The 16475-nt window shown below is 46.0% G+C and overlaps 1 protein-coding gene across 2 annotated transcripts in view; it reads right to left on the minus strand.

The window, feature by feature from the left end:
- PPM1B (protein phosphatase, Mg2+/Mn2+ dependent 1B) overlaps nucleotides 1–9594 on the minus strand; it is a 63721-nt gene extending 54127 nt beyond the window's left edge. Inside the window, exon 1 of one of the 2 annotated variants that reach the window (XM_089529169.1) lies at nucleotides 9362–9572. The gene's annotated coding sequence lies outside the window, so the exon portion shown is untranslated. Of the gene's footprint in view, nucleotides 1–9361 lie in introns of both variants that reach the window. The other variant, XM_089529168.1, reaches the window with a different exon arrangement.
- Nucleotides 9595–16475: the final 6881 nt, after the last annotated feature.

Below are 16475 nucleotides of genomic sequence, written 5' to 3' on the forward strand. Positions count from 1 at the left end.
TTTGGGTTTTAAAACTGTGGGTTTTTCAAACTCCTCAGGACAGGTCAAAACATTTTCTCACCTATTATACAAATATCATATAAAAACAAAACACATCCACCCACATCAAGATTAAAAGTACAACAGTGGAGAAAAAAATTATACATAAATCTCAATGAACATTATCCAAATATCTAAAAAGATATCCTATAATTCAACTGACAGAAAACTCTGCAACCCTTTCAGTAAATAAACCACATGCTGTGGACATCACCAATTCATATGATGGCTGTGAAAATATGATGTACACAAAACCCTGGCACAACCATGTCCAGCTATGACCATTCAGCTTGGCTTGGATGTCCATGACCAATATTCTAATCATAGCATCATACTGGATCTAGTCATCCCATGCAACACTATGCCCAACAGTAAAAATATTAAAGCAAAGCAGCTTTTAGACTAAAACTCATCTCCACTGCAAGTATTTATTTTCAAGAGCAAGAACCTCTCCAAGAGTTCATCTGAACATGGAACTGAGGCATGGGAGTAAAACATCTAAGAAGTCTTCTGCATTCCTCCACCTGATAATGGGATAGCAGCATTAATACCTGGCTTGTTTTCTGCTGCTCCAGAGACTAGGACCTGGAGCAATGGATGCAAGCTACAGGAAACGAGATTCCACCTCAACATTAGGAGGAACTTCCTGACAGTAAGGGCTGTTCGACAGTGGAAGACACTCCCTTGGAGAGTTGTGGAGTCTCCTTCCTTGGAGGACTTTAAACAGAGGCTAAACTGCCATCTGTCGGGTATGCTTTGATTGATAGCTCCTGCATGGCATGAGGTTGGACTGGATGGCCATTGTGGTCTCTTCCAACTCTATGATTCTGTGATCAGGTGTGGCAAGCAACCACTGCCTTCAGGTAACCAGAAACCAACTAGGCTGACATTTGTGTGCATGTGCCTTCAAGTTACCTGTCAACTTATGGTGGCCCTATAAATTTCATAGGGTTTTCTTAGGCAAGGACAGAGGTTCCTTCCTCAGAAATACAGCCTACAGCACCTGGTATTCATTGGCACTCTCCCATCCAAGGACTAACCAGGAGTAACCCTGCTTAGCTTCCAAGATCAGAAATTGTGCCTTTAGGGTATTTGGGCAGATAAGACACCTATTCACAGGTTACTATAACCCAACTAAATACACTGCCATGGTTGTGCACAAATTCTGCTTGGGAGAATGGACCATGCTCCCAGTTGGGGTATGGGTCGCTAACGTCAACTGTAGTTACATTATAAAGCCATTGTTCCATATGCTAAATAGTGGAAGCAAGAAATCCAAAGAGCTAGCAGAATAGGGATAAGCAAGTAAGAGCCCCTCTCTAAATTGAGTACAGTATGCTTTAGTTGTCAACACAGAAGAAAAACAATGCAAAATGGGAAATAAGCAAGATGAACTTCAACTCCTAGCACAACAAAGTAAATATGATATAATAGGCATCACTGAAATCTGGTGGGATGAGTCTCATAATTGGAATGTAGAAATAGAGGGGTATAACCTTTTTAAGAGAAATAGGCCAAACAGGAAAGGAGGAGGAATTGCCTTATATGTCAGGGACATTTACATCAGTGAAGAGATTCAGGACATCAATCATGGAAGCCAGGTGGAGAGCATCTGGATAAAAATTAAAGGGCAGGGAAACAACAAGGATGTTATGGTGGGAGTCTACTACAGACTCCCAAGTCAGACTGAGGAATTGGATGATGTCTTTCTAGAACAGATAACCACACACTCAGAAAGGACAAATGTAGTAGTGATGGGCGACTTCAACTATCCTGATATTTGCTGGAAGTCAAACTCAGCAAAATCCTCAAGGTCTAGTAAATTCCTCACTTGCCTGGAAGACAATTTCATTGTCCAAAAGGTGGAAGAGGCAACAAGGGGTTCAACTATTCTAGATCTGATCCTAACCAACAAGGATGACTTGGTTAACGGGGTGCAAGTGGTGGGATCCTTAGGTGGAAGTGACCATGTTCTCCTGGAGTTTGTTATACAATGGAAAGGAGAAGCCAGGCAGAATCAGACACGCATTCTAGACTTTAGGAAAGCCGATTTTAGTAAACTTAAAGAAATACTGGGTGTGATCCCATGGGCAACAATAGTAAAAGAGAAGGGAGCTCAAGATGGATGGGAGTTTCCTAAAAGGGAGATTCTGCAGGCACAATTTCAAACAGTTCCAATGAAGAAGAAAAATGGGAGATGTCTCAAGAAACCAGGATGGATGACTAAAGAACTTTCAACTGAGCTAAGATTAAAAAGGGACATGTATAAGAAATGGAAAAATGGGGAAATCATCAAAGAGGAATTCAAACAAATAGCAAGCCTATGTAGGGGTAAAGTCAGAAAAGCCAAAGCACAGAATGAACTCAGGCTTGCTAGAGAGGTTAAGAACAACAAAAAGGGCTTTTTTGGATATGTCCCCAGCAAAAGGAAGAAGAAGGAAATGGTAGGGCCACTGCGTGCAGAAGATGGCAAAATGCTAACAGAGGACAGAGAAAAGGCAGAATTACTCAACACTTTCTTTGCCTCAGTCTTCTCAGAAAAGGCAAAGGGAACTCAACCTGAGGATAATGGAGCAGAGGATAGAAAAGAGGAATTTCAGCACAGAATAAGTAAAGAGATAGTACAGGAATACCTGTTTAACCTAAACGAATATAAGTCTCCAGGACCAGATGAACTCCATCCAAGGGTATTAAAAGAACTGGCAAATGTAATATCAGAGCCATTGGCAATAATCTTTGAGAAGTCCTGGAGAACAGGAGAAGTGCCAGCAGACTGGAGGAGGGCAAACGTTGTCCCCATCTTCAAAAAAGGGAAAAAAGAGGATCCCAACAATTATCGTCCAGATAGTCTGACATCGATACCAGGAAAGATTCTAGAGCAGATAATTAAACAAAAAGTCTGTGAACGTCTAGAAAGCAATTCCATAATCACAAAAAGTCAACACGGGTTTCAGAGAAAGAAATCATGCCAGACAAACCTGATCTCTTTTTTTGATAAAATTACCAACTTGTTAGATAATAATAATAAATAAATAATAAAAATTTTATTTGTATACCGCCCTTCTTAAAATCAGGGTGGTGCACAGCAGAGACACAACAATACAATAATACAATTTTACAAGATTAATTAAAACAATACAATAAAAATAATAAAATTCATACCGGCAAAACAGTGCTGACCAAGTGGGGGGGGGGGGAGGAAGGGTATTCTGGGGAAGGTCAGGGGTAAGCCTGCTCAAATAGAAAGGTTTTTAACCCCTTCTTAAATTGGGCTAGGGAGGTGGCTGAGCGGAGCTCGAAGGGCAGCGAGTTCCAGAGGGTGGGGGCCGATATGGAGAAGGCCCTCCTAGAGGTGGAAATGTATTTCCCCTCTGGAACTCTTAACAATTGCTGCCCTGATGATCTGAGGGTGCGGGACGGATTGTACGGAGAGAGGCAGTCCTCCAGATACCCTGGGCCCAAGCCATTTAGGGCTTTATAGGTGATAACCAACACCTTGTATTGCGCCCGGAAACAAATAGGCAACCAATGTAGGTCTTTAAGGACCGGTGTTATATGACTGGCCCTGGCAGAACCAGAGACCAGTTGGGCTGCCATATTCTGCACAAGTTGCAGCTTCCGGGTATGGTACAAGGGTTGCCCCATGTAGAGCGCGTTGCAGAAATCCAAACGAGAGGTTACCAGAGCATGTACTATAGTTTCAAGGTCCCCGAAGCTGATAACAGGTGCTCCTGACCGTCACATCCACCTGAGATGTAGGGAATGCTGTGGATGTAGTATATCTTGACTTCAGTAAGGCCTTTGACAAAATTCCCCATGATATTCTTGCAAACAAGCTTGTAAAATGTGGGCTAGACAAAGTAACTGTTACATGGATTTGTAATTGGTTGACTGGCCGAAGCCAAAGAGTGCTCAACAATGGCTCCTTTTCATCCTGGAAAGAAGTGACCAGTGGGGTCCCACAGGGCTCTGTCCTGGGCCCAGTGCTATTCAACATCTTTATCAATGACTTAGAGGACAAAATTGGGGGCATACTTATCAAATTTGCAGATGACACCAAATTAGGGGGAATAGCTAATACCCTAGAGGACAGGATCAAGATTCAAAATGACCTGGATAGACTAGAAAACTGGGCCATAGCTAACAAAATGAAATTCAACACAGAGAAATGTAAGGTACTGCACTTAGGGCGGAAAAATGAAAAGCACAGGTATAGGATGGAGGACACCTGGCTGAATGAAACTACGTGTGAAAGGGATCTAGGAGTCCAAGTGGACCACAAGTTGAACACGAGTCAACAGTGCAATGTGGCAGCTAACAAGGCCAATGTGATTTTAGGCTGCATCAATAGAAGTATAGTGTCTAGATCAAGGGAAGACATAGTGCCACTATATTCTGCTCTGGTCAGGCCCTACCTGGAATATTGTGTCCAGTTCTGGGCACCACAATTCAAAAAGGACATTGAGAAACTGGAGCGTGTCCAAAGGAGGGAGACTAAAATGGTGAAGGGTCTGGAAACCATGTATTATGAGGAACGACTTAGGGAGCTGGGTATGTTTAGCTTGGAGAAGAGAAGATTAAGAGGTGATATGATAGCCCTGTTCAAATATTTGAAGGGATGTCATATTGAGGAGGGAGCAAGCTTGTTTTCTGCTGCTCCAGAGACTAGGACCCGGAGCAATGGATGCAAGCTGCAGGAAAAGAGATTCCACCTCAACATTAGGAGGAACTTCCTGACAGTAAGGGCTGTTCGACAGTGGAACAAACTCCCTCGGAGTGTAGTGGAGTCTCCTTCCTTAAAGGTCTTTAAACAGAGGCTGGATGGCCATCTGTCGGGGATGCTTTGATTGTGATTTCCTGCATGGCAGGGGGTTGGACTGGATGGCCCTTGTGGTCTCTTCCAACTCTATGATTCTATGATTCTATGACTCTATGAAAATGAGCAATCGTTGTCTTGAATGGATGGGCTAACAATATACTAGGGAAAGAGCAAGTTGTCCTTATCCATGTTCAAGTAGGCCTCCAGCAAAGAACAGAGACCCTAATGCAGCATGTGGAATGGCATTCTGTATAAATTAGGGGTGGATACTGTGTAAACCTGCAGATATTATTGAACTCTGTTTCCCAGTATTCTTCATCACTGGTTGTAAGTTAGCTAAGGTCAATTAGCTAACACTAGCCAACATCATCTGGAGAGCAACACAGTTCCCAACAATGATATAAAAGCTAGGATGGTGAATCCTCTGGTTCCATAGCACTGAGGTTCTCGATGCCTAAAGAAATGTTACATGATGCAGAAAACAAGGTGAGCACCGAGCTACAATGATGCGTCTTCACCAAGTCCCTGAGTATGGCCAACGCCACAACTAAAGTACACAGAAGTTACCCCCCTGAGCAATTTATAAGTCAGAGGCATGTAAGCCTTTCTACTTTCTACTCACACTGACCTCTTAGGTGAGCAGTTCCCAGGACTTTGTATTGCTACTGAGCCCTAAGCTCTTGGCTAAAACTACATTCATATATGGATAATGTGGGAATCTGTATTGGAAACTTAGATAATTGTTGTGGTATGAATTTTCATTAGATAAACAAAGAATCCTCTTCACATACACTAAAGCTTTGTGACACATTGATGACAAACAGGTTTTATTCAGCATAAGGTTTCATGGATAGCATAATCACTTCATAAAATGTATGGAGGGCTACCTCAGCTGGAAGATATTTATATAGATGCTATGTTCCTAATTAAGGTTCATCACTCCACTGCCACACAGAAACAGAAGTTTACAGACCATGCTCCTGATCTAATCTTTTCACATGCAACCAAGCACTAGCTAAGCAGAATTTAAACCCAACTCCCCAACTTTTATTTGCCACAGCAGCATTTCAGTCCTGACCAACATCCAAGAATTTGTCTTTCATCTGACCCATCTTCAATTGAGGAAACATAATCTCATGTACTGTACGTCTACAGCAATCCTTCTTTTAAGAAGTCTCATGCTACCTTTCCATTTTCGGTAAGCTGAATATTAAGCATGTACTGTAATGTTATTCGTATACAAATAATGAGATCAAACCAATGAGTAGCTGCATGAATTGAATTTGGATATGAACCTCCCCCCACAGCAAGAGATCCAGGATGTCCCCAGGGATACTTACAACTGCTACATACATCAGAACTATAAGCAGTGTGTGTTGATTCCAAAGCAATAAATTAGGCCCTGTATGCAGAAAGGCAGTATGGTGCAGTGATTTTAGTGTTGGACTATGACTCTGGTGACGCAGGTTCAAATCTCAGCTTGGCTATGGAAACCCACTGGGTTACCTTCATGCTCTCAGCCTCAGAGGAAGGCAATGGCAAATCTCTGAACCTCTGAAGAAACTTGCTAAGAAATCCCCATGATAGGTTCTCCTTAGGGCCGCCATAAGTCTAAAACAACTTGAAGGCACACAACAACAACATGCAGAAAGGCAGATACCTTTACCATATAGTAAGCCATGCAACATATGAAAAACTTCAACTCATCTTCAAAGGCCTGCAGACAGTCTAAAAATTTCAGTTCAGAAACAGTAACAAAAAGACAATGAACAAAACCTTACTTCGGATTTTTAAAAAGGGCTTGTTGTGGTGTGTCTTCAAGTCATTTCCAGCTCATGGCAACCTTCTGGTCATGGGTTTTTTTGGCAAAATTTGTTCAGAGGGGGTTTGCCATTGCCAACCTCTGAGGCTAAGAGAGTGTGACTTTTGCCCAAGGCTATCCAATGGGTTTCATGGCTCAATGGGGTTAAAACCCTAGTCTCCAGTGTCATAATCCAACACTCAAACAGGAATGAAAGTTAAAGGGCAAAGATAATAATTTTTAAACACTCGGTAAATTAGAAATGGGACAATAATAAAGACCAAGGATCAAATGTTGTTGTAGCTGTTGTATGTCTTCAAGTCGTTTGGCACTTATGCCAACCCTCAGGCAAACTGATCATGGGGTTTTCTTGGCAAGATTTGTTCAGAGGTTTGCCATTGTCATCCTCTGAGGCTGAAAGAGTGTGACTTGCTCAAGGTCACCCAGTGGGTTTCAAAGCCCTTTGTTGTGTGCCAAAGTCATTTTCGACTTAGGGCAACCCTCTATCATGGGGTTTTCTTGGCCAGTAAATACTAGAACAAAGGACAGCCTCCTCTTCCTCCATCAGCTTGAGCATCCCCTTTCCTCAAGGCAATGCAGAGAATACTGACCCATTTACTAATGGGGAGCCATTTTGTTTCTTCATATTCTAACAGAAGCCTTCCCTCCCATAGCCCAAATTCTCCCCATACTGGAGTCCCTTTGCACATCGTTTGTTGCGGCGGTAGTGGTATGCCTTCAAGTCATTCTGACTTATGGCGACCCTAAGGTGAACCTTTCATAGGAGTTTTCTTGGCAAGATTAGTTCAGTGGGTTTTGCCATTGCCATCTTCTGAGGCTGAGAGAATGCAACTTGCCCAAGGCCACCCAGTGGGTTTTTACGAACCCTGTTCTTCTGAGTCATGGTCCAACACTCAAACCGCTACACCATGCTGGCTCTCTAATTGCCAAATAATCATTTCCTTCCCTGGGATTGTTGCTGTTGTTCTTGTGTGCCTTCAGTGTAGTTTCTGACTTATGGAAACCCTTTCATAGGGTTTCCTGGGCAATTTTTTTCAGAGGGGTTTGCCATGGCCATCCCGAGGCTGAGAGTGTGTGACTTGCCCAAGGCCATCCAGCGGTTTTTTCCATGGCCGACCTGGCATTCGAACCCTGGTCTCCAGAGACCTAGTCCTTGAAGAAACACTCCACCGTCACCTCAGTCATCTTTTGAACATACTATTATTATATTTATCTGTATCCTACTGTTACTCCCAAAAATTGGGACTCAAAACAGCTTAGATGTTCAAACCGCTTCTCCATGCTGGCGCCAAACATCTGGCTCCTGGGGCAGGATAACCAGGCATCCTCCTTTTCCATGACATGTCCGACATTTCAACCTTAACTGTCCAGGAGAAATTCCAAAACGTCCTCCATTTGGAGTGTGGCTAAGAAGCGTGGATTTAGAACCAGCCTAGGATAGTGGTTTGAGTGTTGGATGACAACTCTGGAGACAAGGGTTCAAATCCCAGCTCAACCCACTGAGTGACCTGGGGCAAGTCATACTCTCTCAGCCTCAGAGGATGGCCAGGGCCAAAAACAAAACCTCTGAACAAATCTTGTGGGGGGGGGGGAAACCCCATGATAGTGTTGCCATAAGTCAGAAAAGGCTTGAAGGCAGACAACAACAATGACGCCTCCTCTAGTGTGTTTGGGGGGGTCCCCATCCACACAATGCAGGAATGGTCCAGTTGGGACTGCTTTAACTGCCCCAGTTCAGTGCTTGGGAATTCTGGGAACTGTAGTTTTGTGAGACATTTATGGCCTTCTCTGTCAGAGATCTGGTGCCACAACAAACTACAATTCCCAGGGCAGTTAAAGCAGTCTCAAACTGGATTATTTCTGCGATGTGTTTTGGACCTAACTGAGGCTGTCTTACTTGGTCATATCATGAGAAGGCCTGGCACTAGAAAAGGCATTAATGCCAGGCAGAATCATAGAGTTGAAAGAGAGGGACCACAAGGCCATCCAGTCCAGCCCCATTCTGCCATGCAGGAACTCACAATAGAAACAACCCCCCCCCCAAAAAAAGACGGCCATCCAGCCTCTATTTAAGCCTGCAAACAGCCTCTGAGGGAGTGTGTTCCACTGTCGAACAGCTCTGACTTTCTAATGTTGAGGAGCAATCTCTAGTCTCAACTCATTACTTTGGGCCCTAGTCTCTGGAGCAGCAGAAAACAAGCTCGCTCCTCCTCAGTATGACGCCCCTTCAAACGCTCAAACGGGGCCATCATGTCACCTCTTAGCCCTCTCTTCCCGGGCTAAACATGCCCAGCTCTCCTTCATGGGGCATATTCCAGGCGAGGCCTGACCAAGGCAACCTACAATCTCTTTCCCTGCAGCTCGGATCCATCCATGGCTCTGGATCCTGTTCTCTGCAGCAGCAGAAAACAAGCTCGCTCCCTCCTCAGTATGACGCCCCTTCATTTAAAACAGGGCAAAAGGCAAGACCCGGGGCCGGGAGGGAGGGAGGGAGGGAGGCTGGAGCCCAGCAAACCCTCGAAGGGGGCGAGGCCGACCAGGTCCACCGGGGCCCCGCTCCTCCTCCTCCGAAGTGCGTACTCCTACGCAGAAGAAGGCCCGAAAGCCGAGGCCGCCCTCCTTCTCCCTCCCTCCCTCCCTCCCTCCCTCTCTCTCCAGGCGAGGCGGGCCGGGGCCTGTACCTGGCGCCGCGGTCTCCCTCGCGCCCTTCAGCGAGACTGAGGCGCCGGCTCGGCTCCGGTTATAACCGCCTCTCCCCTCAGGCCGCGGCCTCTCCTTCCGCCGCCCTTCGCCCTCGCAGTCCCAGCGCAGCCAGCAGGACGGACATATTGGGAGCTCGCCTCCTCCTCCGCCTCCTCCTCCTCCTCCGAGCGGCCGCCACTGGGCCCTCCTTCCTCCCCTCCGTCCCTCCCCTCCTTCCTTCCTTCCTTCGCCGCCGCGCAACGTCAGAATGCACCTCAGAAGGCTCTTTCAGGCCTACCGGCTCTCCCCTCACACAAGTCGTTAAAAAGAGCTCTCCTTATTGGTTGGGAAAGCCGTCAATCAAACGTCACCTCAACCCACTTTTCTCCCATTGGCCTTCTTACCCTCTCTCTAAATTACAATTGGCTTCTCGGCTTGTCACTTTGCCCACTAAAGTGCGCCTTAGCTTCGCACCCATTGGTGACAGGTCCTGTCAATCAACGCTTGTACTCCCCCCCGCTTCTCACCAATGCGCAATTTTAGATAAAGCTATGTAACCCGGACTCTCATTGGTGGAAGTGTATGTCAGTTAGCTTTTTTTCTCCTCCCCCCCCCTTCTTTCGGCTTCTTTCTCTTACCAAACATAAACCCACATTTTCCCCCTTCCTCCTCCCAGCGTTGTTACGATTGATACCATTGGTTCTCACGACTGTCTATTTTCGCTGGCTTCCGCGTCTTCCCTCATATAGCCAAGGACGCAGGCGCCAACCCTGCATTCCAATTGGCAGGAAAAAGGGAAAAGGCGGGGCTTTGAAAAGCCACCGAGCAAAGCGCTCTCTCCGCACCATTCTTATCCCCCCTCCTCATAAGGCCGCAATAGATTCTTGCCTGTGATTGGCTGAGAGCTGGAGCGGCCTTCTCTCCATTACTTACCAAGAACAAGAATGAAAGCGGGGGGGGGGGGGGGAGGGTGAGAGAATGTTGAGAGAAATACCCGTATGTTCTGTCATATTACATCATCGCTAGCCAATAGGAAAGCGGGAATTGTGGGCCTCTCTTGCTGAGGGCGCCTGACGCCTCAGTTGTGGCAGAAGAGGGAGAGCAGAGCAGAGCAGAGCCCTCATGGATACTATACTCCCTGTGCTTTATAGACTATACCAAAGCCTTTCACTGAAAAGGTCAAGGAAAGCTATGAAGGGACAATACACTGGATAGGCCTAGCCTACAAAAAGCAACCATTCTGAGCCTGATTTAATTGCCATGGCTCCATGCTATGGAATTCTGGGAATGGTAGATAGTTGTGGCACCAGAGCTTGAATATTCATGCCAGGTGGCTAGACCCAGTCAGGGAGGCCACAGGCCTGAATCCACAGGGCCTCCACAGAGCAAAGGAGGACAGGGGGCCTTGGAGATACCTCTTCCACAGGGTCGCCATGAGTTTGAGGTCAACTCAAGCACAGTTAACAACAACAACAACGTGCTGCTCCCTGGCAGACATGGCGCACTGTGCGTATTGAGAACAAAGCACTGAGTTAAAGGAGTACAATAACACCCAAAAGCCACAAAACTGGTTCAATTGAAAGGTATAGCCGTGTGGGTCTGTAGAATGAGAGGTGCAGAGAGATCTTGTAGCACCTTTGAGCCTTAACTGAAAGAATCTGGCAGCATGAGCTTTTGTAGACTTAAGTCTACTTCCTCAGATGCATATACGGTGATACCTTTATGCAGTAACCATAAAATATCGGTCACAAGCGTTTGAAGCGCCACTGGCTTGTCCATTAGGCAAAGGTGCAAAAAAACAATACAGGAGGAAAAATCAAAAATGAGGATGATGTTAGTCACAGGCCGCCTGCCTTTTGTCAAGATGTTGGTCGTGATGTGCTGAGTATGGAGGGATATCTATGCATCCAGGACACTCATGCTCCTGGCCATATGGTACTGGCAGAGAGAGCACTTTAAAGTCCAGGAAACTTAAATTCTATTAGCAAAACAAAAAGGTACTTCCTATGAGGTCGAGGATGTCTCAGTCACAGTTTGTGAGGCCATAAACCCCTTAATTAGGCAGAGAACACCGAATCTCTCAAAAGGCCTCTGTGTTTTTGCATTAGAAAAATGTTAAATGCAGTTGGGTAAAACAAATGGCCCACATGGCTGTCCCTGAATGAGAGTTAAATGAGATTTGCCTGCCAATGAAGTGTACCTCCCCTGTGGCACACCCACATGGATTATTAGTCCACTTAATCATATCCAACTTATTTATACAGAGGGCCCTTCCCTTACGCAGGGGTCTGTTCCGGATTCTCGCGCGTAAGGGGAATTCCGCGTATGCTTTCCAACTGCTTTGCAGCACTGCACACACCATTATGTCTTCCGGCGCATGCCAAGCCTTCTTCCGGCGCGGCTTTCCCTGTCCTTCACTATACTGCTATTGCAACCTGTTCCCCTGTTCTGTAGACTTGAGAGAAAACCAGTGTGAATCATAGATTGATAGATGGCAAGTAAACACTGGATTTACACAAAGCCTCATCGTTTTTATAAACAGCCTGGTAGTGGTGGCTTAGTGGTTAAGATGCCAATTCTGACGACTGGAAGATCGGAAGGTTGTCAGTTCAAGGCCTGAGTGCCGCATGATGGCTGAGCTCCTGTCACTGGCCCCAGCTTCTGCCAACCTAGCAGTTGGAAAGCATGCACATGCAAGTAAATAAATAGGTACCCCTTCGGTAGGAAAGTAACAGCATTTGGTGCTCATGCTGGCCACATGAGCACCAGAGCAGTCCTCAGACAAAGCTGGCTCTTCACATTAGTAACAGAGATTATTATTATTATTATTATTATTATGCTTAATCTCTAGGAATCCAAGCAGATTACAACAGTAAAGCAAAATACGGTTAAAAGAGAATACATTAAAAATTCCAAGATCCCCATCCCTCCCCCCTTACAGTTGGATACAACTAGACATTCATGTCAGGGGAGTAACTTCTCCTTTATCTTTTACCAAGTGACTTATTTGATGTACATTTTGTCCTTCTTTACCCTCCACCCAAAGGCTCCAAATATAGCCAACAAATCAACCAGTGGAAAAAGCTAGGAATATGCTGAGAATTATAAAAGGAATTGACAGTAAAGTCAGTAACAAAATTGGCATCATATATAGGGTTGCCATAACCCTGTGGGAGGCGTGACTCCCCCGCTTTCTAGGGGGCGTTCCCGGTCCCGTCAGGCCCTCAGGTGGCTGCCCGGCTCCTGGCCCTGCTGCATCCCTATATTGTGATGAGCGCAACAGCCAGGGCTGGAGCTGGCAGGGGAGGGCGCTGCTGCTCTGCCTTGCCCCTCTTGGCCAGCCCTCCCAAGGAGCAGGCTTAGTCAGGAAGGGCAACAAGGCGCCAGGAGGAGGAGCAGGGCCAGGCAGGTCGGCAGCAGCAGTGGCCCCCGCCCGTCCAGGCAGGCCGCTGGGAGGGGGAGAAAAGGGCCCTGGCCTCTGGGGCAGCCCGGCCTGGGGAAGGAAAGGGCCCTTTCCTGGAACCCCTGCCCCCCCAGCCCTCCTCCTCCTACTCTTGCAAGGAAGGGTTTCTGAAGCGCCGGGAGAGCTGCCTCACTAAAGGGGAGGGGCGCCTCAGGGACCCAACCGTTGGAAAGGAAGAGGAGGAAGAGCCTCAGCAAGGCTCAGAAGAGGAGGAAGGGGCTGGCACCCGGGAGAGGCAAGAGGGCACCTTCCAGGCCCCTCCTGGGCCCCAGGATCGCCCCCGTCGGACATTGGAAGCCCCCTCCCCAAGGCCCCCCAAACACACACCCCTCTCCTTTCTAACCCTCTCTCTGACTCCCTCTCCCCATGTTACCCCACTTTAACTGAGCCCGCTCTAACCCCCTTCTATCTTCCACCTTCTCCCATCTAAACCCCCCTCCAACCCCTCTCTATCTACTCCCCCCTCTCTCTAACCCAGTGGTCCCCAAACTGTGCTCTTGAAGTAATTTTGGATTTCAGCTTCCAGAATCTCAGACTATTGAGTAACATGTCTGAGGCTTCTGGGAGTTGAAGTCCAAAATCTCTTAAAGGACACAGTTTGGGAACCACTGCCTAACCCCCTTATTTAATAATAATAATAATAATAATAGGATTTATTTATATACCGCCCAATCACTGGGAATCCGAGCGGTTTGTGAAATTCACAGATAGCCAAACTACACAGGCAGATCAGCTCCTGGCACTGAACAAGCAGAGTTCTGCTCTGGAGCCACAACAAACTACATTTCCCAGAATTCCATAGCATTGAGCCAGGGCAGTTAAAGTACTGTCAGACTGGGTTATTTCTGCAGTGTGTATGTAGTCCGAGAGCCCTGCAGAGAGAACAACTCTGGTGCTTTAGAATTTAAGCCCATCTAACCCCCCTCTATCTAAGCCCTCTCTAACCCCCTCTATCTAACTCCCTTATTTAAGTCTCTTCTAAGCCCCCCTCTAACCCCTCTCTATCTTACTCCTCTTTATCTAACCCTAACCCCCTCTAGGTACCCCATCTAGCCCTTCTTCTATAGCCCCCCTTTCTCAAACCCCCTTATTTAACCCCTCTTCTATCTAACCCTATATATATTTTTAAAAACCATCAATTTTTGTGTCCTCCATTTTTATAAAGTGTCCTACATTTGTCCCGGTTTGGAGGTCCTGACTTATGGCAACCCTAATTATATATGACAGCAAACCATTTCTTTTGGAAAACATTAAACAATTTTTAAATATTCGACAGATATAAATGTTGTTACCTGGCACTCGGAAGGGTATCTGCTTTGGTCATCCTCCATGGTCTCTGAGAAAGGTCTGAACACTCAAGAAGCTTCTTGCAGGAACAAGTATCCATGTGATACACTGGTTTCATGCCCTAAGGAGCTTAGAGGTCAAGCTCAACATTTTAAACTGAGCTCAGAAAATCAGAAGACATTGTGACTGTTTTAAAACTGTCACCCAGTGAGAATACTCCAGGCTTTCATGAAAATTACAGAGGGCTCTCAGAACAGGCTCCACTTTTGAAATCACTAGTATCTTGTGGGATCACATCTCAGAGTCCCTTGCACAAGGGTTCAAATGTATGATTTCATTCCAAGCACATTTCTTTAGTTTCTTCACAGGCAGTTTGAGACAGGGGAATGTTCTCTTGCCTGATATCCTCTAGATTGTTAGACAATTCCCATTGTCCTGACAAGCTAGCTAATGATGGGAATGGAAGTCTAGCAAATTGAAAGAAAGGCAGGTAAGGTGTAGCTGCTCTTGAATGTTACCTCTATGCACTCTGGAGTGTTCATCAACTTTGCCTTTGTTCCACTCCCAAATCAAGGGTGTTTATATAGACCAAATAAGGCCGCATTTCCACTTACAAATAAATCGGTGTGCTATCCAAATCGATGGATCGATTCGACAGCAAATCGTGGTTCCCATCACATTTGCCCTGATCACATTTTCTCCTACTACATTTGCCCCAATCATATTTTTTCCTTCTAAAATAATTTGTGGTTCCCATTCATGAATTAATCAATTCAAAATGATTCGGTTCCAGCCGGCCAAAGGAGAAATTTGACACCGTTGATCACTGTCTCCTAGTTGACATACTCTCTGACCTTGGGTTCTCAGACTCTGTTCTCGACTGGTTTAGATCTTATTTGTCTGGCAGATCTTTTGCAGTGGTTACAGGTGGACAGACTTCATCCTCTGTTCCCTTATCTATGGGTGTTCCTCAGGGCTCTGTTCTGGGTCCCCTTCTGTTTTCTCTCTACACACTGTCCTTAGGTAAACTCATTAGTTCTTTTGGTTTTTTCCTACCATCTGTACGCCGACGACACCCAGTTGTATCTTTCCACCCCTGACCTTTCTCCAAGGCTTGAACAGCAAGTTTCGTCTTGTCTCACAGCTGTCTTGCAGTGGATGCGCCATCGGCGTTTGAAGCTCAACATGTCCAAGACGGAGCTTCTTGTCTTTCCTCCTAAGTCCACCCTTCCACACTCCTTTTCTGTCTCTGTGGACAACATTTATATTCAACCAGTCCAGCAAGCCCGCAGTCTTGGTTTTATCTTTGACTCTTCTCTGTCGTGTATCCCTCAGATCCAGACCACAGCCAAGGCTTGTAGATTCTTCTTGTACAATATTGCCAAAATCCGACCATTTCTCTCTGCCTCTGCTGCCAAGATCCTGGTCCATGCCCTAGTGGTCTCACGACTTGATTACTGTAACGTCCTCCTGGCTGGGCTTCCTCTTTCTCACCTCCGTCCTTTAATCTCTGTCCAGCATTCAGCTGAACGCATTATCACATCCGGCCACCGCTCTGACCACATCTCTCCTGTGTTGGCATCCCTTCACTGGCTCCCCCTCCCTTTCTGCATTCAGTATAAGCTCCTGCTGTCGACATTTAAAGCCCTCCATGGACTGGCCCCTCCTTACTTATCAGACCTTATTTCTCCTCACCTTCCCACTAAGGCCCTCCGTTCTAGTAGTCAAGGTCTGCTGTCCCAGCCCAGGATTTTCTCTGCCCCATCTTGGATTCGCCCCTTTTTACTCGCTGCCCCTCACTCCTGGAACCTTCTTCCCCTGCAAACAAGAGCCATCTCTTCTTTAACCAGCTTCAAAATGGAGCTGAAGACCATCCTGTTCAGAGAAGCGTTCCCAGGCATTGCATAATTGTCACTTGCTTTTTGTTGTTCTTTTGTTGTCTGTTTTATTGAATCAGTTCCTGTATTGCTATGTATTTTATATGTATTATCCTACTAGAAAGGCCCCTTCCCTACCACCACTCCCTTCTCCTTTTGTGTCGTGTCTTTTTAGATTGTAAGCCTGAGGGCAGAGAACCGTCCAATTAAAAAGATTGTATGTACAGCGCTGTGTAAATTTACAGCACTTTATAAATAAAGGTTAATAATAATAAATAATAATAATAAATCGATTCCAATCCACATGTGATTCTCAGTTGTGCAGATTCAATTTATCAAAAAAGAAGTGGAAAAATCAGCATCAAAAAGACGCGAGTTAAATGGGCCTAGCGCATGGCCCCCCTCTCGCAGTCACTTAAGCGGTTTGGATTAAGTGGGAACTATGGTCGTTTGAACCAGTTCAAACCAATTCACAATCTGATTTAA

The sequence above is a fragment of the Sceloporus occidentalis genome, unplaced genomic scaffold (genome assembly GCF_023333645.1).
Source record: "Sceloporus occidentalis isolate IW3139 unplaced genomic scaffold, rSceOcc1.0.p SCAF_6, whole genome shotgun sequence".
NCBI lineage: Eukaryota > Metazoa > Chordata > Lepidosauria > Squamata > Phrynosomatidae > Sceloporus > Sceloporus occidentalis.